At 46.2% G+C, this 22,811-nt stretch overlaps 1 protein-coding gene across 1 annotated transcript in view; it reads right to left on the bottom strand.

Moving 5' to 3' along the window:
- LOC119658228 (protein artichoke) overlaps positions 1-22,811 on the bottom strand; it is a 517,332-nt gene that overhangs the window by 134,863 nt on the left and 359,658 nt on the right. The window lies entirely within an intron of this gene.

Here is a 22,811-nt window from a genome sequence, read left to right as displayed (position 1 = left end):
CGGATCCCTCACAGCAGAGGGAGTGGGTGCCGGTGTCATTGGTCCAAGGAAAATGTACTTTGAGCTAATGGGCAGGTACACTAGCATATTCCAGGCGGAAATTTACGCCATAGACAAATGTGCCTCATTTAATCTGCAAAGGAAGTACAGGGGGCAGAACATTGCTATTCTCACCGATAGCCAAGCAGCGATCAAGGCACTTAGGTCCAACCAGGTGAACTCTAAACTGTTATGGGAATGCCTTGAGAGACTGAATACACTCGGCTCGTCCAACAAGGTCTGAATACTTTGGGTTCCAGACCATGCTGGGTTGGAAGGCAATGAGGCAGGCAAAAAGGGAGCAGGCATGCCTTTACACCGGCCAGAACCCTTCTGTGGAATCGGAAAGGGTTTCATGGCTATGAATCTAAGAAACGAAGAGAAACGGTTGAGGGAACTATATTGGGCGGGCCTACCAGGGATGGAGCAGTCCAGGGTGCTTATTGGGGGATACGAACCCATGCGTACAAAGGATTGCTTAAACCTCACCAAAAAGAACCTCCGAATCATAGTGGGAATCCTCACTGATCATTGTCGGCTGAACTATCACCTAGGGAAGCTAGGGATGTCTACGGACACTGCTTGCAGGTTCTGTGAAGAGGAGGACGAAACCTCTATGCACGTCCCGGGACAGTGTCCGGCACGTGTGCAAAGTAGGTCAATACATCTGGGAGAACACTTAATACCAGTTGCAAAGCTGAAACTTCTGGAAGTGGGGAACATACCAAAGTTCCTAACAGGTTACAGGCCTGCTTGAGATACTATGATCAACAAGTACACTATAACCAGTAAAAGGGGCACAATAGTTCTTCAAGGACGCGGTGCGACTTTCCCTTAACAGAATAATAATAATAGTATTTCTCAATAATCCATGAAATCCAGGACACAGTAAGTATAAATCACTAAAATTGCTCAGTTTCGTAAAGCAGCTCCAGGTTGTCCATTAATGAGAGAAGAAAGAAAATCAAACTTTTCGAACATCTAATGGTTGATGACGAAGGGTTGAATAAATTTATCTTAAGTGAATGATGAAGGATATCTCGTGTCTACAGTAAAATTGAAAATGACGTCAAATTCAATGTAAATTGGAAGAGAATTATTCGACATTAATAAAATGGGGGCGAGAAATCAACAAGGATTCTGTAAAAATGTATGACATTCATAGTAGTTTTTACGGCTGACGATGATGACTAAAACAATGCAGCGGGAGGGGGTACAGCAAGGAGGCAGTGACCAACATTTAATTTATTAGAAATATATACAATGTGGCTCTGCGAATTTGTTGAAGTCATATTTGCATAAAGTTACTTTAGTGAGTGAGCAAATACAAAAATTTCAGCCCCCGCTTTGTTCATATTCCCAACTACTCACATGCCTTCCCCCAGCAAACTAGAAAATCTAACAAATGAAAATAATTTCACACTAGAATTGGATTGCATCCTTCCCTATCCTACAAGCCCACGTCATAAAGCAAATATCCAAACAATTTTTCCGCTACTCCTATTTCGCCCTGTGTGGCAGAATGGATGCCACTTTTAAAGGGATGCTTGGTAGCCAAAGTAATGCTATGCCAACAGCATTTGTTGTGTAAACAGAAGACTTGTAACCATAACGTTGTTCTGGAATAAGAATGGATTTATTTTCCTCTTGTCTGGTCTTTCTGCGTTTTCAGCATAGCAGACGCTTTCGGAATTGTATACTTTCAAAACAGCTTTGTCAATGTCCAGAGATAACAAGCATTACTTCTGCTTCCCACGATGGATATTGCAACATTAAAATGCTGCTTTTCGTGGGAAATTATTATACACAGTTTTGAGGTTCTAGTGTTCAAATAAAATTGGATAATATTTAACTTAGAAAGTCCAGTAATTTTCGAATTGCATCTTTCAAAGTTTCAGCCCTGGAAAATCATTGCTAAATAAAATAGGAGGTATTCCAAGAAGTTCTGTTCCTTACGAATAAATACAAGGAGTAAATGATGAGATGATGAGATATTTAGTGGTACTCAGACCGTAGGAGCAGATTTACTTCAAAGAGGTTGCTAAGTTGAAAAATCGAAGAGCTCCACTCACGAAATGCTTCGTCATTAAATAATTCTTGTTAGATCTTAAATAATTAATTTCTGTGTGCACCATGTAAACATTCCTTTCTAAAAAAGGGATTCAAAGAAACTGGACTGGGCAGAAAGAACTCGTCAAATACAATTCCACCACTGCCATGCGAGCATCTTAACCGTTGTTTGATGTTGGTACCTCCTTTTCCGCTGCACGAAATGCCAGTCCAATCTTTCCATGCAGAAAAAAGTTTGCTTTGAGCGCTACGATCCCGTGTGTCATTATACAAAATTAACGTGCCTATACCAATGCGTGGATTCGCACCGCGACCCGAGTGCCGCGATCGAGAGAGAACATCCATGACAGATCACAGTCTCCATCCTTGCTTCTCCTGCCTCAGATGGTTATTGAGACGCAGTCCCTGAGATTACCTCCCTTCCTTGACATCCTCAGACCATCATTTGGAGGATGTCTCTAATAAGGGCTTTGCGGCTGCTACTTCCTTTATTAAACAAATAGTAATCAACACTGAGGGAGGGAAGAACTGATTCCCAAGAAAGGTGCTCTGACTATTTTTGTGGAGAAGCATGAAGAACGGAAAGCTCGTCGTTGCTTTGAATGAAAAAAAATCTGCTGTGCGCGAGAGGGGAGATCATTTTTTTATGTCTGTTTCGAAAAAGTCTCCCAACAGCTGCAACCCACTTCGTCGTTGAGGCAATCTAAAGAGTCCAGATCAGGGCAGGACAGAGGGTGCGTCGAATCGTTCCATCCCAATAAGTCCAGGAGTTGCTTTATGGCCCCGGCTATTTAATGTCTGACAGTCTAGCAGGCAGATTTTTCTTGGCAGTGTGTCTTTTATTTTATTGTGAATCGCCCTTTTAATCTTCTTCGATGTATTACCTGTTTTACATACATTACACACTGAAACCAGAACTTTTTAACACTGTCTGTTATGCTGATGAATCACCCAACACACAGCATTATGTCTCACTGTGGATTGCGCTGAAGCCATCAACGTGAAGCTATTAAGTTGTTGCACATGAAATGGCCGATTTGGCAATCAAGGGATGTTAGGTGCGATTTTGCTGTATGAAGCTACCACCAGTCGGCGCTGTTGGTGTCGGATAATGAAGTATAAATACTCCTACATTTAATCAAGGAGTCGTTTTAGTTTTGACCATCGTCGTCATAACAATGAATAAAATGGAAACAAGTCGGGAAACCGGAAGCTAAACGGACCACTTGGCTTGCAAGATTCCGCAATCAGGGGACTGAGGAAGGCATACGGAGGCACGCAAACGGCAACCATAAGCTTACCAACTGAAGCAGCGTTCAAACTGCTGGCGGCTGGGAAAGTAAAAATAGGTTGGGTCGTTTGCCGACTCAGGGAGCAGGTATCCCTTAAGCGCTGCTTTAGATGCCTGGAATTCGGCCACATAGCGGCGAAATGCACCGGTGACTGTGACAGGTCGTCAAAATGTTGCAGAAAATGTGGGGGAGAAGGCCATATGTTCAGGGAGTGCAAGGCTGAGCCTGAATGCATGCTCTGCAAGGAAAAATAGGGCGTCGACTGTCGGCACGTTGCAGGCAGCAGCAGATGCCCAGTGTTTAGGCGAGCCTTGAATACAGTAAAAAAATGAGGTTGATACAAATCAACCTCAACCACTGCGAGGCAGCGCAAGACCTTCTCTCGCAGACCATCTATGAGAAGGGAATCGAAGCTGCCATAATCAGCGAGCCCTATCGTAACAATAAGAGCGGTGCCTGGACTGCAGATGAAACTGGCAAGGCGGCAATATGGGCGTGTGGAAATCAGGCCATTCAAGAAGTGATGGAGTTTCCAGAAGTTGGATTCGTCAGGGCAAAAATAGCTGGTATCTATATATATAGTTGCTATGCTCCACCAAGCGCGACGATAACAGAATTCGAAGGAATGCTAGGTATGCTAGTCTCGGATGCAAGAAGTCGAAACCCCAAGATCATAGCTGGTGATTTCAACGCGTGGGCCGTGGATTGGGGCAGTCGCACTACGAACACCAGGGGTCGTATCCTGCTCGAGGCTTTCGCGGAGCTAGATTTGGTGCTTGCCAACACGGGAAACGTTTCCACTTTTCGTGGGACAGGGTCGGGCTCAATAGTCGATCTGACATATGTGAGTCCCACATTGGCGAGGAGAATGACATGGTTTGTTAGTGAGCATTATACTCACAGCGACCACCAGGCGATTTTCCTCCAGATCGAATATGGGCCATGCGTCGATGCGTGTTCCCGTGAGGCTGGAAACCCGGGCTGGTCCGTGAAGGGGCTTGAGGAGGATGCACTCATAGAGATGCTATTGGGAGGCCAAAGTCCCGGTGGTGCGGCTACGGAAAAGGTAGAGCAAATGATGGGACGCATAACAAGAGTATGCGACGCTGCTATGCCGAGGCGACGAGTTCTCGCAAAAAGGCGCTCAAACTATTGGTGGAATGAAGAGATCGCGGTGTTACGGGATGCATGTTTTCGTGCTAGAAGGATCTGCCAACGAGCTAGAGCAAGACCAGACTTCGACGAGAAACGGCTAGCATATGTGAACCTTCGAGGTAGGCTTAAGCAGGCTATACGGACCAGCAAGCGAGAATGCTTCAAGGAGCTTTGCACAGAGGCAGACGAAAGCCCCTGGGGAACAGCGTACAGGATAGTTATGAAGAAGATGAGAGGGCGAACACCACAATTGACCTGCCCGCATCTTCTTCTCGATATCGTGACGGCGCTCTTCCCCCCGGATAAAGGGCAGCGCAAACAACACAAGCGAGCACTGGACGTCTACACCATACCTGCGGTAACTGAGGAGGAACTCACGCAAATTTGTCGGAGAATTGGTGATAACAAAGCACCCGGTCTGGATGCTGTTCCCAATAGAGCCCTTAAACTCGCTGTTAAGACCAGACCCGACTGGTTTATCAGCGTGTTTGAAACATGCATGATAGAAGGTGTTTTCCTCGACCGGTGGAAGAGGCAAAAACTAGTTTTGCTCCCGAAGCTGAATAAACACCCAGGACACCCATCATCACACCGACCGATTTGCCTTATCGACACGGCAGGAAAGATGCTCGAAAGGGTCATCTACAACAGACTGCTCCCTATCATCGAATATAAGGATGGACTATCTGAGCGACAATTTGGATTTCGTCAAGCCCAGTCAACGATCGACGTCGTAGACGTTGTTTTGAAGCTGGCTCGAGACGCGATGTCGTCTAAAAAATGCTGTGCCGTAGTGACATTGGACATCAAAAATGCGTTCAATTACGCAAGCTGGGAGTGGATAAAAAGTTCACTGGCGAAAACGGGTGTCCCTAGTTACTTGACTAAGCTCCTCAACAGTTACCTTTCGGAGAGGACACTGTGGTACGACACGGATGAGGGATCCAAGCAGTACACCGTCACCGCAGGAGTACCACAGGGCTCAGTGTTGGGTCCTCTCCTGTGGAACGTTATGTACAATGGGGTCCTTGTCCTTCCCGTGCCAAAGGAGGCCACGATAATCGGTTTCGCAGATGATCTAGTTGTGGTTGTCGTCGCGAAAGAACCTGAAGACGTCGAAATGTACGCTAACGAAACCATTAGCGCCATAAAAGCGTGGCTGGAGATGGTTCAGCTTGACCTTGCGGAACAAAAGACGGAGGCGGTCTTGATTACCAATCGTAGGAAGAGGAATACGATTAATATTCGCGTTGGTGGTCACGTCATCACTTCGAAGCCGGTTATCAAATACCTGGGGGTGATGATTGACGCTAAAATCAATTTCAAGGGACATCTGGACTATGCCTGTGAGAAAGCGGCAAATACCAGCGTATCATTAGCGCGGATGATGCCTAACATTAGAGGTCCAAGGTACAGTCGAAGATTACTTGTGGCCGGAGTGGTTCGCTCCACACTATTATACGCGGCACCAGTTTGGGAGGAAGCATTAGCGTGTGAGAGTAATCGTAGGAGAGTGAATATGATTTACCGCTTAGTGGCGCTAAGGGTGTGCAGTGCCTTCAGAACAATATCAGGCGAGGCAGCGTGTGTTATTGCGGGAATGATCCCGATAGACATTCTGGCAAGTGAGACACGCTGCCTGTACGAGACAAGGAAAATGAATCCTCTTGAAAAGGATGCAGAATACCGAAAGGCGGCAAGGCGAGAGTCGCTGGAGAAGTGGCAGAAACGTTGGGATGACTCGCAGAGGGGTCGCTGGACCCATACTTTGATTCCCCGTATTGAGGAGTGGATCCAGCGACGACACGGTGAGATTAACTACCATCTGACGCAATTCCTGTCAGGACATGGCGGTTACAGGAAGTACCTGCACCAATTCAGGTTGGATGATTCTCCCTTGTGTCCTGAATGTGGTTGCACACCTGAGGACCCGGAGCGTGTTATGTTCCACTGTCCACGATTTCTCTCAGAAAGGAGGAGTCTGGAAGACTCCCTGAAAACCACTCTAAGCCCGCAGAACATCGTCGGGGAAATGTTGAAATCGGAGGGAAACTGGTGTGCGGTGAACACCGCAGTCAAACGAATACAAGAGCAACTGGGAAGAACGGAGCGCGCAAGGAGGACGCGAAGAACGGAAGGCGTGGTCGCGTAAAGCGCAGTCCACCCCGCGAAGTAATGCTTTGCGGCGGTCCCGCGGGGAAGGAAAAAGGAGAAAGTGGGGGTGGTTTTAGTGGGTAAGAATCCCACACGCTGCTGCAACCTGGCGCGGCAGTGTCTTTCTAAGATTTCCACCTCCATCCATAAAAAAAAAACAAAAAAAAGACAGACAGACAGACAGACGGACAGACAGACAGTAAACCGATTTTAATAAGGTTTTGTGTTTACACAAAACCTTAAAAAGGATGAAAAAGAGCCAAGAACACATACTTTTTTTGTATGAGTTCAAACTCGGGCATAAAGCAGTGGAGGCGACCAGGAACCTTAACATCGCATTTGGAGCTAATACGGTAAGCAAACGAATCACACGCTCTACTACCAAACCCGATCTCCACCTCCACGTGGTGACCGCTGGGAGCTCTTTCTTAACGAAAAGCTGCAGACGGAGAAGGATGAAGGCGAGTCTCAAGCGCCTAAAAACGGGACAAATTGTACCAACTGGTCCTCCAGGTTGGGGGTTGGGTAGGGCTGACAACCCCACACGGAAAACAACTCGTTACGAAGCCACAACAGGAGCCTCGGACAGGACGGATTTTAAAATGACGGACCCGGCAACGAACACGGAATAAAGATTTGCGCATTTTCTCATGGAACGTGCGCTCCCTGTACAGAGATAAAGCTGACCAGCAGCTAGCCGATACCCTGTCCCAATATAGGGCTGATATAACAGCGTTGCAAGAGATGCGATGGACAGGGACCGGTTTCCTGGAGAAGAGCCACTACACCATATATTAAAGCTGTCATCCAGTAAACCATGTGCTCGGAGTAGGTTTCTTAGTCAGACAAAAAATGAAACCTGCTGTTATCGGCTTTGAAAACATAAGCGAACGGCTATGCACTCTGCGCTTGCGAGGCAAGTTTAGAAACATAAGCCTCATAAACGTTCACGCCTCTACAGAGGAGACTGCAAAGTCGGAGAAGGATACCTTCTACGAGGAAGTAGAACGAACCCTCGAAGCCTGTCCCAGATATGATATCAAAATCATACTTGGGGATTTTAACAGCCAAGTAGGGAAGAAGCCCGTATTCAGGCGATACGTTGGCTCCCATAGCTTACACGAAAAAACAAATGATAACGGACTGCGGACTATTCAATTAGCAGGGTCACACGAAATGTTTGTTGGAAGTACCTGGTTTGCGCGGAAAGCGGTCCACAAACACACGTGGGCCTCTCCAGACGGGACCACTTTCAACCAAACTGACCACGTGTTGATCGAACGCCGCCACCTCTCAACCTTGATGAATGTCAGAACATATAGGGGGGCCAATATAGACTCGGATCACTATCTCGTTGGCATGGTGCTCCGAGCTCGAATAACAATACCACCTAGAATCCCCTCTGACAATCAGGTGAGAGTGAACACTGAAGCCATCCACAACACAACCCTCTGCGACACCTATAAGAGGGAAATGGATGCCGCAATAACCGCAGTCAACAGAGGACCTGGAGATGAAGCATCAACAAATGATCTTCACAATCACCTGAAGAACGTTATCATGGATACGGCCACAAACATACTTGGCCCCAGCCGCAAAAGGAGTCGGAACGGCTGGTTTGACGATGAATGTAAGCTAGCCACGGAACGGAAGAATGCCGCATACCGAGTAATGTTGCATTCTCAAAGAACGCGGGCACGCGCAGAGACTTATCATGAACTCCGACGAGCGGAGAAGCGACTTCACAGACGGAAAAAGGAAGCCTGGGAGAACCAACAAGTCTATGAACTAGAAAAGTACAGGGAGCACCCGCACCAGGCGCGGAAGTTTTACCAACAAGTCAGCAGGATGAAGCCTTATACACCTCGATGCTCATCCTGCCGAGACAAAGAGGGAAATATGATTTCCGGCAGAATGGGCATATTAGAGCGATGGGTTGAGTACTTTGATGAGCTACTGAACAACCAGAACATCGGCGAGTTGGAGGTCCCGCCAACTGAAGACGACGGACAAATACTGCCACCACCAAGTTTAGGAGAAACAGTCCGTGCAATTCATCGGATAAAAAATCATAAGTCGCCAGGAGCCGATGGAATTACAGCCGGATTGGTTAAATATGGAGGCGACCAGTTACACCAAGTGGTTCATCAACTTGTGCTCAAGGTATGGGACGGCGAATCAATGCCTGACGATTGGTAACGAGGCATTATCTGTCTCATACATAAAAAGGGAGATATCACACAGTGCAGCAATTAAGGAGGTATCACGTTGCTGAGTACCATCTATAAGATATTCTTCACTATCTTACTAGGCCGGATAGCCCCATACGCCCAGAACATCATTGGCCCATACCAAAGAGGCTTCACTCCAGGCAAATCAGCAACAGATCAGATTTTCTCTCTGCGGCGAGCGATGGAAAAACTGTTGGAATATGGACAACAGTTGCACCATCTGTTCATCGACTTTAAAGCCGCCTATGATAGCATAGCCAGGGTAAAACTGTACACGGCCATGGAAGAATTCGGTATCCCGACGAAATTAATAAGACTGACTAGGCTGACCCTGACCAATGTGCGAGGCCAGATAAAAGCAGCAGGATCACTCTCAAGACTATTCGACATCAACAACGGTCTACGACAAGGGGATGCGCTATCATGCGTCCTCTTTAACCTGGCCCTCGAGAAAGTGATCCGTGATGCTGAGGTAAATGCAAGAGGTACGATCCTCTTCAAATCCACCCAACTTCTGGCCTATGCTGACGATATCGACATCATGGGAAGAACCACCCGAGATGTACAAACTGCCTTCATCCAGATCGAACAGGCGGCAATCGGGGCGAGATCTTGGGGTGCACATCAATGAAGGCAAGACAAAATATATGGTGGCAACGTCAGCACCGAAGACGAATCAACCAACAACATCAAACCGCACTGGTCAAACACAAACACGAAGAAGAATAAGGATAGGAGAATACAACTTTGAGACCGTTGACAATTTCTCCTATCTAGGATCGAAAATCACAACCGATAACAACTACGATGATGAAATCCGCGCACGGTTGTTGTCAGCCAACAGAGCCTATTTCAGCTTACAAAGACTGCTCCGCTCGAAACGTCTCACCATAGGGTCAAAGCTCTTACTGTACAAGACTATGATCTTGCCAGTCCTCATGTATTCCTCGGAAACTTGGGTCCTTAGCAAAAAAATTGCGAACTCTTGGCCGCGTTCGAGAGAAGAATCCTCCGAAGAATTTTTGGCCCCCTACATGAGGATGGACGATTCCGTAGCCTACACAATGACGAAATCTATGAGCGATACCATGACCGTCCGGTTGTGGATAAAATCCGGCTCAATAGGTTACGGTGGGCGGGTCACTTAATCCGTGTGGATGAGGATGATCCCACCCGGAAAGTCTATAAGGGCAATATCTATGGTAGAAAAAGAAGACGAGGCAGACACTGCCTAAGATGGAGCGATGGCGTGGGTCAGGACGCCAGACAGCTTTTAGGGATATCGAATTGGTGGACCTCGGCGCAAAACCGGGATGTCTGGAGTTCCTTATTAAGGCAGGCCTAGACCGGATACCGGTTGTTGCGCCGTTGATGATGATGATGATCATCATCCATTAACATCTGTTGCTTCCGATCACGCTTAGTTCTTAAACCATATTTAATTGCGAAACCATGTCTTCTAGCATCATTTATTTGTCATGGAGGGCGAATCAGCGTCAAGTCAAAGAGTGCTCGATGAATAATAATCGTTAGCGTCACAATCCAGACTGAATCATTCAAGACCGTAACAGCACACTATAGGAGGCAATGCGGTCAGGGTGTAGTTCATCGAGACGCTACTGTAAATCTACCCTGAGTGCAGCGTGACCGAAACTAGCTAAAGATGGACTCCAAAAAGTGAGAGAAAGTTTTTCCCTATTTAGGTTGGTACGTTGTCAAGTGGATGCGGACTTAGAACTCCCCCAATTTCCAAAGAAATGTTTCTCTGTTGATCGCATTGATCTGTTAAGTAGAAATGCATTCGATTGCACACTAGCATTCAAAATTACACGGCAACAGTATGATATTATTTGCAGAACAGAAGGGTCATGGGCATGCCAATTTGCGAGGTATCGTACATAATTGTATAGTTCTTAGGATTTTGGGTGAAAATTTAGAAGAAAGTTCCAAATTATCATTTAAAACTATTAAGAAAGAATATGTTTAATTTTATTGACATAAAGAGCGGATGGAATCTTGGAAATCTACGATAAATCGTGGACTACCGTGCAAGGCTACCTTTAGAGCATGAAAGAACCATGGAACCAATCGTAGTCACTATTTGATTGTTTTTCAAGTGTAACTCTATTGACATGTTGCCTCAGAGGGTAAACCATAATCCACAAAAATTTCGCATCTACCTAAAAAAAGTTCTGATAATGGAAACAAAATCAACTTCATCACTACTAAGTATGAAGAGAACCCACTTTGAAGTGCTCATCTAGTTAACACTCCACCGGTACTCAGAAGTTGGTCTGCAAAGTGTACGTGCTATCAATTTCAATATTGACTCAAAACTCCAAAAATTTGCATAAAACGATGAAGTTGCTCTGAAATTACATTCGATAAATTCATGAAATTCCATGGGAGTTTTCAAATTAAAATCAATCGAAAGCCACTGAATTTCTATTATGGCCATAAACTATGGAAAAATATGCAAACTGCACGGACCAGGATATTGTTGTCCAATTCAAATTCATTGCACACATTCTCACCCAATTTGTTCTATTAATTGTTGTCCGAACAAACTGTTGAAATAACACATTTTATGCAACCTTTCCACCCTCTGTCATGTCCGTCCGCGCCAGGGTACACAAAGCTCATTCATTTCAGTTAAATTCGGAAAAGTTGCGAACTACCCCCGGGGGGAAGTTTCATAGTAACCAAAGGAAAATGGAGGGAGGTTTACGTATCCGGATCACGTGCATATTTCGCTTCTAGAGCAAGGAAGTATCGGCGGCATTTTTCACGGTCGTCATATAAATCTCGGGGCGAGTCATTTTCCGGGGATGGTTAATTTTTGTATGCATAAACAATCGACGTCGATTGTTGGGAAATTATTTTCCAATACTTACTTTAAAGTAGTGCTTGAATGGGGTTGCGCGTGGAATTTATTAGGTATTTAAAGCAGTTCACGGAGGGGTGATAATGAAGTTGTATTTAGCTTTCGAACAGCTGCTGTTAGTTTATCCAAGATATACATAGCAGTTCGAATGGCTAGAGGGGATGCGAAAATACAAATAATTAAACAGGACTATCCATTAACTGACCAGATAGCAACAAATAATATCAAGTGGAACCACCCCAGAATCCATATTTATAGTATGTAATTGTAAAATAATAAAATACCCTTGACTTTCACTACCCCAACACACCTCTGGCCCAATAGGCTCATACTTATTGGCAACGAGGGTACAATATGGCCAAAATAGCATGGAGTGGGTGACCTTGAAAGGTTTCTTATGTATAATCCTCTCGTGGCAGGATATGCGAGAAGGCGAGAACACGTTTTTCTTACGTGGAATTTAAGATGAAATCTGGAAGTTATGTGTATCTTATGGGTTATTGTGTTGTTTTATGGTTGCGAAATTGAGTACGCTTTCGGGAATTGCTTGACGTCTTGTGTGTTTAGGTAAAATTAAGCGCAGAAAGGTTAACGCCTCGGTGGTGTGCAAAATTTCTGACGATTGTTGATTTTCTTAGAGAGATACCAGGGGATTAGGGTAAGCTTCTAGATGAATTGCGAAATAGACCAGGTTTGACTTTGATTTTTTATGAGAAATCTTATGTCAGTTTGCGCGTTTTGAAGGGCTAAATATCATTTTCTATGCCAGCGAATTAATTAAGGTTGGATAACGGGTAATTGAGGAAAGAAGTGGAGCAATGAATAACGTAATAAAGCCATCTACAACTCACATGGTTTTGTGGATGACGAAAAATATTTAGGAAAGAAGGCGCTGCTAGAAACAATATCTCCACATAGGATTCTACCCAGTACTTCACCCCTGCCGCCCCGGTCTCATTATGCTTCAGGTTAAAGTTGCATAATTCGGCAAGTCCTCACACGACGTGGTGGCCGCTGGAAACCGTCTTCGGGCGGGCCAAGAGTGTGGAGGGCCGGGCTGGTAGTAGGCTCATGCAAGTGACGAGGATCTGCTTGTCAGCTGGTCATGTGTTAGGGGCAAGTAGATCTGGCGGGGGGATGGACTGAAGCAATAGCCCGGGGATCGTCCTCCCTGTACCGGAGAAGGTGCTAATAGGACCCCAACGTGGAACAGCATACGCCGAGGGCTGCGTGACCAATGGGGAGCTTGGTCTTTAGTATGCGAACTCTGAATATCTTGGGCACCTTCAGTTTCAAATAAGACCCTTACCCTGGTGGCCGGGCCAACCAGGGTGGACATTCTTCCCGGACTACTCGTGGGACCAAGACATGGACTCAATTATCAAAAAAACAAAAACGACGATAGAAGAGGAGGCGATGATGCCAGGCGCATCATCGGAGGACGAGCTGCTGGCCTCCAGCCAGGAGACAGTGGCCGTCGAGAGCAGTACACTCAGTGTCAGCCGTAGCACCGTTGTGCTGAAACCAACCGCAGGGACCTCCCGGACCGAGGTGTCAGACCGACTAGTGGCCTCCAGCCTGGAACCCACTGCCGTCAAGCTGGGTGTAGCGAGTACCAGACATAGTACTCCTGATCCCAAGGCCTCAGCGTGGGGGGATCCCTCGAAAGCGAAAACCGATAAGAATGTCGGTCGCCGGAAACCGGTTAAGAAGCGAAGGTCCACGGGTGTCCTGCTCAAGAGCCAGTACCAAAAGGCCATGCATATTCTCAGCAAGATTGCTAAGAATAAGGAGACCGGTACTGTCGACGAGCGGAATGAAAAAGACCTCGCTAAATACCAGGTGATTCTTGATGAATACAATAGCAAACGCCTGGCTGATGAGCAGAAGGCGAAGCCCATCGCTCTAAAACGAAATCGATCTCAAAACGAGGTCGAACGAGATAAGAAGCGGAGCAGAGTGGGCAAGAGCGCAGACGCTAAGCAACATCCGAAGGAAATTGCACAGCAACCGTCAGCCGGCTGGTCACGTACTGCGAAGCCCTTCAGCGATGTGGCCAGGAGTCACTTACGTGTGGCGCTGGCGGATGACAATTCTGCTAGCGGCAAACTAACGCTGGAGGTGTGGACCAGTGTTGAGGGTAGGCTGTCGGGCATGGTCTATGAGCATCTCCTGGACACCGGAGGCAAACATCCGGAATTCACCCCCCACTTTGATTCATCTCAGGTGGTCCGTGGGTTCCACGTAATAGCTTGCATGAACCAGTTCTCTAAGGACTTTCTCGGTTCGTGTGTCGTTGAAGATCATCCCTTACGACGAGGTTCCCAGGAGACCGGTCGCTCGCATCTAGTTGCCGAAGGTCCGCATGAAGAAGGACAAGCTGGTCCATTTCCTGCGCCCACACAACCCCGGGATTTCCATGAGCGGCTGGATGGTTATCAACGAGGAGGAACCTCAGATAAACAGTAAGCCTGTACCACTCCGCATAAACGAGGAGTGCCTGGAGGCACTGAAAAAGGCCGATTATAAAGTGTGGTTCGAAGTTAGGAATGCCAAAGTAAAAGTATTCTGCCCTTCAAAACCGGACGATGACCTAGACCCAATCGACGCCGCCAACGAGCTGTTGGAGGAGATGACGATTGACGGCTCGACGGGGGCTGACAAACCCCTATGCAAGCAGATCATGCTGAGGGCAACGCAGATAAATTTGCAGCACTCGAAGTGCGCTTCGGCTAATCTGCTCGTCTTCCTCTTAGAGGAAGACATCGACATCGCATTAATACAGGAGCCCTGGGCTACAAAGCAAATATTTTAATTTATTCCACAGCACAGGAGACGCTGAGCAGAATAGACCTAGAGCATGTATTCTTGCGAGGAAGAGTCTGCACGCTTTCCTGTGCCCGGACCTGAGTTCCAGTGACGTAGTTGTGGTCAAGCTGGAGCAGGCAGGGGCAGAGAACGTGTATATTTCCTCGGCTCATATGGCTCATGACCGATCAGCTCCGCCAGAAGAACTACAACATCTGACGAACACCATAACAACAAAGAAAGCCAACCTGCTGATAGACTGCGACGCGAATGCAGGGCATACGCTTTGGGGCAGCTCCGAAATCAACGAAAGAGGTGAGTCATTCTTTGATTTTATTATTACTTGAAATCTATCGGTGTGTAACAGGGGCAGTACACCAACCTTCCATTTCCCCTGCTCGAAGAACTGTGACGGTTGGGAGGAGGTCCTTCATATCACTCTAATAACCGACAATGGCATTCTTAGGGTGGAGGGCTGGAGAGTGTCTGACCAGAGATCCTTCTCTGACCACAGTTGGATACTCTTCAGTTTAGATCTCGCCGCAGAGGTCCCCATAACCTTCAGAGACCCCAAGAGGATCGACTGGAGAAACTTTGGTCAGGTTATTAAAAACAAACCCTCCGGTGCGCAAATTGGTAGGACTGGCAGGACAGACGAACTGGAGTCAAAGGTCGGGGCTCTGGAGAAGGCATTTGATACCGCCTTAAAAGTCTCGTGCCCTACTAAGTCAGCAAAAAGACCCTGCCACCGTGTTGGAACGAAGATCTCTCTAATCTCAGAAAGCTGACCAGAGAAATCTTGAACATCTGCTATAGGCAAAAATACTGGCAGCCATACAAGGACTGCCTGAAGAAGTACAAGTCGGCCATCAGGACCGCCGCGAGGCGGTCTTCGCTGGACTATTGTCAGAACATCGAAGGCACTAGTGAATCCGCGAGGCTCAGTAAGATTCTGTCCAAGAAACATAAGAGCCCATCCTTCCTTAAAAAGTCGGAAGGCTCCTGGACGGAATTTTCTAGCGAAATCTTGGAGCTGCCGGTTCAAACGCACTTTCCCTCCAGCGAGGAGTACTGTGAGTCAGAACCTTGCTTGGAAGGTTTGCGGTAACCCCAGCTGTGCGAGACTATCAAATCGGTAATTACCGTGGATAGGATCGGCTCGGCTATAAACAGCTTCTCCGCATACAAACCTTCAGGCCCAGATGGCATAATGCCAATCATGCTACAGAAGCAGCAGGAAAGGGTTGTGCCGTGGCTTGTTGAGATTTACCTATCACTTTAGGATACGTACCGCAGTCCTGGAGGCGCGCACGAGTGGTTTTCATACCGAAAGCAGGCAGACGCGGTCATGAGTCTGCGAAGGACTTGCGACCAATCAGCCTGACCTCTTTTGCGCTGAAGACCCTAGAAGGAAAATCCACAGAAACTGCCCTCCACGAGGTAATTGGCACGGTTGAGTGGTCGCTGCAGTACAAGCAGTATACCCTTGCTGCCTTCTTGGATATAGAGGGAGCTTTCAACAACGTCAGTATCAACGCCATGAAGACAGCCTTGACCGGTATTGGATTGGAGGGGTATCTCACGCATTGGATTATATCCATGCTGAGTACCAGGATAACCCAGTCCGATCTGGGTGGTTGCCTCCCAGAGCTGACCCAGAGCTGTGAATAGAGGCACGCCCCAGGGTGGCGCCATCTCACCGGTCCTGTGGTTAATAGTAATGGACAAAATTTTACGTACATTGGACAGCAGTGGGGTGAAGGTGGTGGCGTATGCCGACGACTTGGTGATATTAGTATCAAGGATGTTTCTGTCCATTATGGGCGACGTCATGGAAGGAGCGTTGCGAAAGGTGTGCCTGTGGGCCGCAAGGTGCGGACTCAGCATAAACCCAACCAAAACGCAACTGATGCTATTCACCGCCAAGACAAGGATACCTGAATTCCATCTACCACGGCTGAATGAACAAAGATTGGTTCTTTCCTCTAATGTAAAGTATCTGGGTGTAATCCTGGATCCCAATATCCGGATTACACCGGATCTGAAGATCCGAGCCGGCTGGACTCTGCCTCCCTGCTCCCATAACAACAGTCACGGTCTCAGGAGTTTGTGGCATCAAAACAGTGCACCAAAGCGTTAATTGGGCTCCTTCGAGCGGCCACTGATACCTACCTACCTACCTACTTCATCCCTTTCTCCTTTTCTGCTGAAATTTCACCGTGAAGGCTGTGATTTGGTCAGAAGATCCATGTTCTGCAACCTTTTTGTTTTCAGAGCGCGATCTAGTCACTACAGTTAGTTTTCAGTCACCGCTGTTCTGAAGTTCAGTCAGGTCTTTTGTGGAGTCACTACGTTCATATGACCCATCATGGTTTCAGAACGTCTGATTTTCTATTGTGATTCTCTTTTGTGGGTTGAATTACGAGGTAGTTTGCTAGCCGAAGTCTTAAAATGAAAGATTGCCTTGGAAGATATTTTTCTATCCCCTCTTCAGTGTTTTATCGTCTGAAATGCGATTATAATATCCTAATTAGGCTTCTATTTTTACCCTATTCGTTCCTAAAAGTTATACTAAGGGGTACTCTGGTAGGAATCTAGTCTCGTCGTTCACCTCCTTCAAGATATTAGCGTTGCCCAACGACATATGGTGTCCCTGCTCCCTATGTCCCTATTTGTGGGTTATTCTTACTTTTAGCGGATTTCCGCCTCCTTTAAGTGTTTTAACACCCCGGTGTGGACTAGCCGTTTAGTTGTCCTACGTAAATCTTGTGGCAGTCTGAGCAGGAGGTCTTATAAATGCCCCATTTTTCCATGAATTCTTTTTTGTCCTTGACTGATTGTAACCGGGTTTTAAGTAGGTATCGTCTGCTTGGCGAGGTGACCCGGAATACACGTTTATGCAGCCGCCTTTTGATGTTCTGCGTCCGACCCGAGTAGGTTAATGTTATCCATTGCCTAGGTTCTGTGTTCTCCTCCTCTTGACTTATTTTATTCTCTCCTCATTGAGCGGCGTTGTGACACATGAAGTTGTATGTCAACGACTTATGGTGGAAATCGTGGTTTGAGGTTTATGTGATGGTGCAATGTGTCTGGGTCGGATTCCTATAGATGCCGAATGCAAAATCCCCACTTTCTTGCATTATTTTTAAGGCTAAGAACGATATCTCCCCTTTCTTTTTGATATCCATGGTAAAATCGATGTTCCTTTGTGCCCGTTTGGGTTTTTCGAGGATTGTTCCTGCTTCTTCCCTTTTGATAATTGCTAATACGTAATCCTCCAGGTTCCCCATAAATACCTCATACGCGTGAAGGCCAGTTTCCTATACAATTTAACCTTCTTCCTCCATTCGGATGAGTTTTCTTGTGTCGTGATCCATTCCTCGAACAAGCGTAGACCTTCCTTCATCGGTGTGCTTGGGAACAGCGCTTTTATGTCGAAGGATACTAATATTTAGCCAATGGTCAAAGGGTAGTATAGATCCCAAGGCGAAACGTGGATTGGTACCCACGATGGAGAATAAAACCCGGGAAACGCCTGCTGAACCAACACCAACACGCGGTGATCCCTGGGAGTTCTCTCTTCATGAAAAACTGCAGACGGAGAAGAATGAAGGCAAGCCTCCCGCGCCTAAAAACGTGACAAAATGTACCAACTGGTCCTCCCGGTTGGGAGTTGTGTAGAGCTGACAACCCTACACGGAAAACCGATATTACGAAGCCACGGAAGGAGCCTCAGACAGAATAGATTTTACAGTGACGAATCCGGCAACGACAACGGATTAACGATTTACGCATTTTCTCATGGAACATGCGCTCCCTGTACAGACCGAATGCTGCAGAGCAGCCAGCCAATACTCTGTCCCAATATAAGGCTGATGTAACAGCGTTGCAGGAGGTGCGTTAGATAGGTACCGGTTTCCTGGAGAAGAGTCGCTACACCATATATTATAGCGGCCTTCCAGTAAACCATGTGCTCGGAATAGGTTTCTTAGTCAACCAAAAAATGAAACCTGCTGTTACCGGCTTTGAAAATATAAGCGAAAAGATATGCACTCTGCGTTTGCGAGGCAAGTTTAGAAATATAAGCCTCATAAACGTTCATGCCCCTACAGAGGAGATTGCAGGGTCGGAGAAGGATACCTTTTACGAGGCAGTTGAGCGGACCCTCGGAGCCTGTCCAAAGTATGATATCAAAATCATACGTCGAGATTTCACCAGTCAAGTAGGGACGGAGCCCGTATTCAGGCGATATGTTGGCTCTCATAGCTTACATAGGGATACCAATGGTAACGGACTGTGGATTATTCAGTTAGCAGTATCGCACGAAATGGCTATTGGAAGTTCCTGGTTTGTGTGGAAAGCAGTTCAGAAATATACGTGGGCCTCTCCAGATGGGACAACTTTCAACCAAATTGACCACGTACTGATTGAACGCCGCCACCTCTCAGCCTTGATGAATGTCAGAACATATAGGGGGGCCAATATAGACTCGGACCACTATCTCGTTGGCATAGTGCTCCGAGCTCGAATTAGGACACCACCTATATTCCCCTCTGACAATCAAGTGGGAGTGAATACCGAAGCCATTCACAACACAACCCTCCGCAACACTTATAAAGGGGAAATGGATCCCACAATAACCGCAGTCAACAGAGATCCTGGAGATGAAGCATAAACAAATGATCTTCACAACCACCTGACGAACGTTATCATTGATACGACCACAAAGATACTTGGCCCCAGCTGCAAAAGGAGTCGGAACGGCTGGTTGGACGATGAATGTAAGCTAGCAACGGAACGGAAGAATGCCGCATACCGAGTAATGTTGCATTCTCAAAGAACGCCGACACACGCAGAGACTTATCACGAACTCCGGCGAGCGGAGAAGCGACTTCACAGATGGAGAAAGGAAGCCTGGGTGAACCAAGTCTGTGAACTAGAAAAGCACAGGGAGCAACTGCAGCAGGCGCGGAAGTTTTACCAAGTCAGCAGGATGCAGCCTTATTCACCTCGATGCTCATCCTGCCGAGACAAAGAGGGAAATCTGATTTCCGACAGAGTGGGGATATTGGAGCGATGGGTTGAGTACTTTGATGAGCTAATGAACAACCAGAACAACGGCGAGTTGGAGGTCCCGCCAACTGAAGACGACGGACAAATACTGCCACCACCAAGTTTAGGAGAAACAGTCCGTGCAATTCATCGGATAGAAAATCATAAGTCGCCAGGAACCGATAGAATTACAGCCGAATTAGTCAAATATGGAGGGGACCAGATACACCAAGTGGTTCATCAACTTGTGCTCAAGATATGGGACAGCGAATCAATGCCTGACGATTGGCAACGAGGCATTATCTGTCTCATACATAAAAAGGGAGATATTCCACAGTGCAGCAATTATAGAGGTATCACGTTGATGAGTACCATCTATGAGGTATCTTGCTAGGCCGGATAGCCCCATTCGCCCAGAACATCATTGGCCCATACCAAGGAGGCTTCACTCCGGAACCTATCCGGCTCAATATGTTGCGGTGGACGGGTCACTTAATCCGTATGAATGAGGATGATCCAGCCCGGAAAGTCTATAAGGGCAATATCTAAGGTAGAAAAAGAAGACGAGCCAGACCCTGCCTAAGATGGAACGATGGCGTAGGTCAGGACGTCAGACAGCTTTTAGGGATATCGAATTGGTGGACCTCGGCGCAAAACCGGGATGTCTGGCGTTCCTTATTAACGCAGGCCTAGATCGGATACCGGTTGTTGCGCCATTGATGATTATGAAAGATAAACAAATGGGTAAACATGTGAACTATTCGGAACCACGGTGAGATGAGTTACGATCTGACTCAGTTCTTAACCGAGCACGGTGGATACAGGAGTTACCTCTATCGGTTCTATCTAGATGAATCGCCCGATTGTCCTACATGTGAGGGTGCAGCCGAAAATGAAAAACACATTTTCTTCGCATGCCCAACATTTAAAAGCTCAAGTAGAAAGGCTGAAACAGAGCTAAATACCCGTTTAACGGTGGAAAATTTGATGAGGTACATGGTGCAATCAAATACAGCATGGGACGCGGTCGTTGCAGTGGTAAAACGTATCTACCACCAGCTAAAGTCAACAGAAGTAAACCGAAACACAGAAGAGAAGCTAATGCAATTAACGCCACGCAAATCGGTAGCAGCTCGTTTAGAGTGAACAGCTAAAAAATGAACTGTCCCGCGATGCAATACCGGAACGGTGGTCCCACGGGGAGAGTGTGGAGATAATGGAAAGGACTTTTATTCGCCTTGAATCGCCCACTTCGTTTTCATCTGAACTGGATCCAAGCCATTCCACTTATTCCATGTGCTAAAAATAACCAAAAATCTCTTACGTAGAAGGACCATTTGACTCGGTTGAAAACCCCTTATTCATGGTAGTAATGTGCTGAGTTATAATTCTGATACTTCTTTTCCAAAGCTCGGAGTTTTAGTTTGTTACTCAACTTGCCCGTTATATTGTATCTGTTGCTTACGTAGGTAGGTAACGCATTGTCCAAAGTGCTTCCGTAATCTCTTTACTCAAGGTATTCACAAGAACTATAGTCCCACTTGCGTAGGATCTCACTTCACCACTTCAAATACAAACAATCATATCCACCAACATACTTTCACCTTCCCATGAATAATAAAGAAATATGCATGCCAGAGTAAACAAATGTCTAGGGTCTGCTTTTAAAGCAATCAAATATATTATCCTGGCAGAGATTGTAAGTCGAAAGTGCAGAACAGACGTAATTTCTCTCCGAGATATTCCACTCCTAAATTCACTATAATAAATAGTTCCCTTTAGATCTTCTGCCTTCATTTTTCACCGTTACTTACAGAGCCATATTTCCAAATGGATATAGAAAATGAGATCTCAAAGGATTTCAGTCTATCTGTCAGCCCCGGTACAGACTATAAGAGTCATGGAATTCTCGCAAGATTAATAGGAAATCCTTCACACTACATATCACATCGAGAAGGCAGTTGCAGTTCATTAAGAGACGATTAAATTGCAGGAATGTGGAGCAGGATCCACTCTTGGCTGAAGTGAACCCATACGGTAGGAGTATCTGTCGAGGGTAGTTCAGAGATTTTACTTGAAAATTTGGATGTGGAGACAATAAACTGTCGTCACTTATTCATTTGTGATTATCTCCACTGAAGTGCCCCGGGGGTTTCTACTTAGAAGATTTAGAGGCTTCGATAGGTATTTCGTTGTTCCTGTTTAGTTTAGTAGTTCTCAGTGGAAGCCACGATGGATAGGACTTTCCTGGCAAACTGCAGTAAACATTTCCAGGAAGACATTGTAAAAAAAGGGACAGTCGAGCAGGGCTTAGTTTATCCATACTATGTAGATTAACTTGTCGTTCTTGTCATTGAACAAGCCGATCTACCACATATCCCTGTACACAAGGCTAGCAACATGGGTCACCCGCCTACACATGCACTTTCATTCATTATATTTCAATTTATTGCGGATATAATTTCTCTGTCCAGTGGAGCGAAGGTGATTCCCTAATTCCCAACATGTCAATTGAGCTTGTCCTTTCTCTCTTCAACATTGCCTCGAACAACATCCAGATGACATCGACTGACACTCCAACATGCTCCTGGAATAGACTACCTGGGCTGTACTTGCTGTGCGGTTGAGGTTGGATCAAATTGGAAACATTTCGCTGTCGTTAATAAATTTAATAGATACATTAAAATATCTGGGGATATTGTGTTGGATTCCAAACAGGAGGTATTTATAATCAGACATGGAATGTTGAATATGTCAGATTCATGATGTACGAATTTGTATGAAGAATGTTGAGTTCAATTCAATTTGGCCGGACTTAATATAGCTTGCATTTAGGAATAACATATCTTATATTTGCTTGTCCCATAGATGCTGGTGAAACTGTGTGTGTTCACTGGTAAATTCATTATGGGTATCACTAACAAAGACGAGAGTCATAGAAAGTTGCTGAGTCCAATTTATCTACACAAATGAGAAGACTATTTTATATAAGACATCACAGCCATAATTAGTTTGCCTACGAGTAGCTCAAATAAAATGCAATAAGTAAGCAACGTAAAAGTTATATAGGCCGTCTAACGCTCGGTGAAGTTAGCGCCGGCTAGATGTTTTAGATGTGCAGTCGTT

Source organism: Hermetia illucens, chromosome 5, assembly GCF_905115235.1.
Source record: "Hermetia illucens chromosome 5, iHerIll2.2.curated.20191125, whole genome shotgun sequence".
NCBI lineage: Eukaryota > Metazoa > Arthropoda > Insecta > Diptera > Stratiomyidae > Hermetia > Hermetia illucens.
Note: the sequence above shows the minus strand (reverse complement) of the source record. Positions and strands in the feature narration are given on the sequence as shown.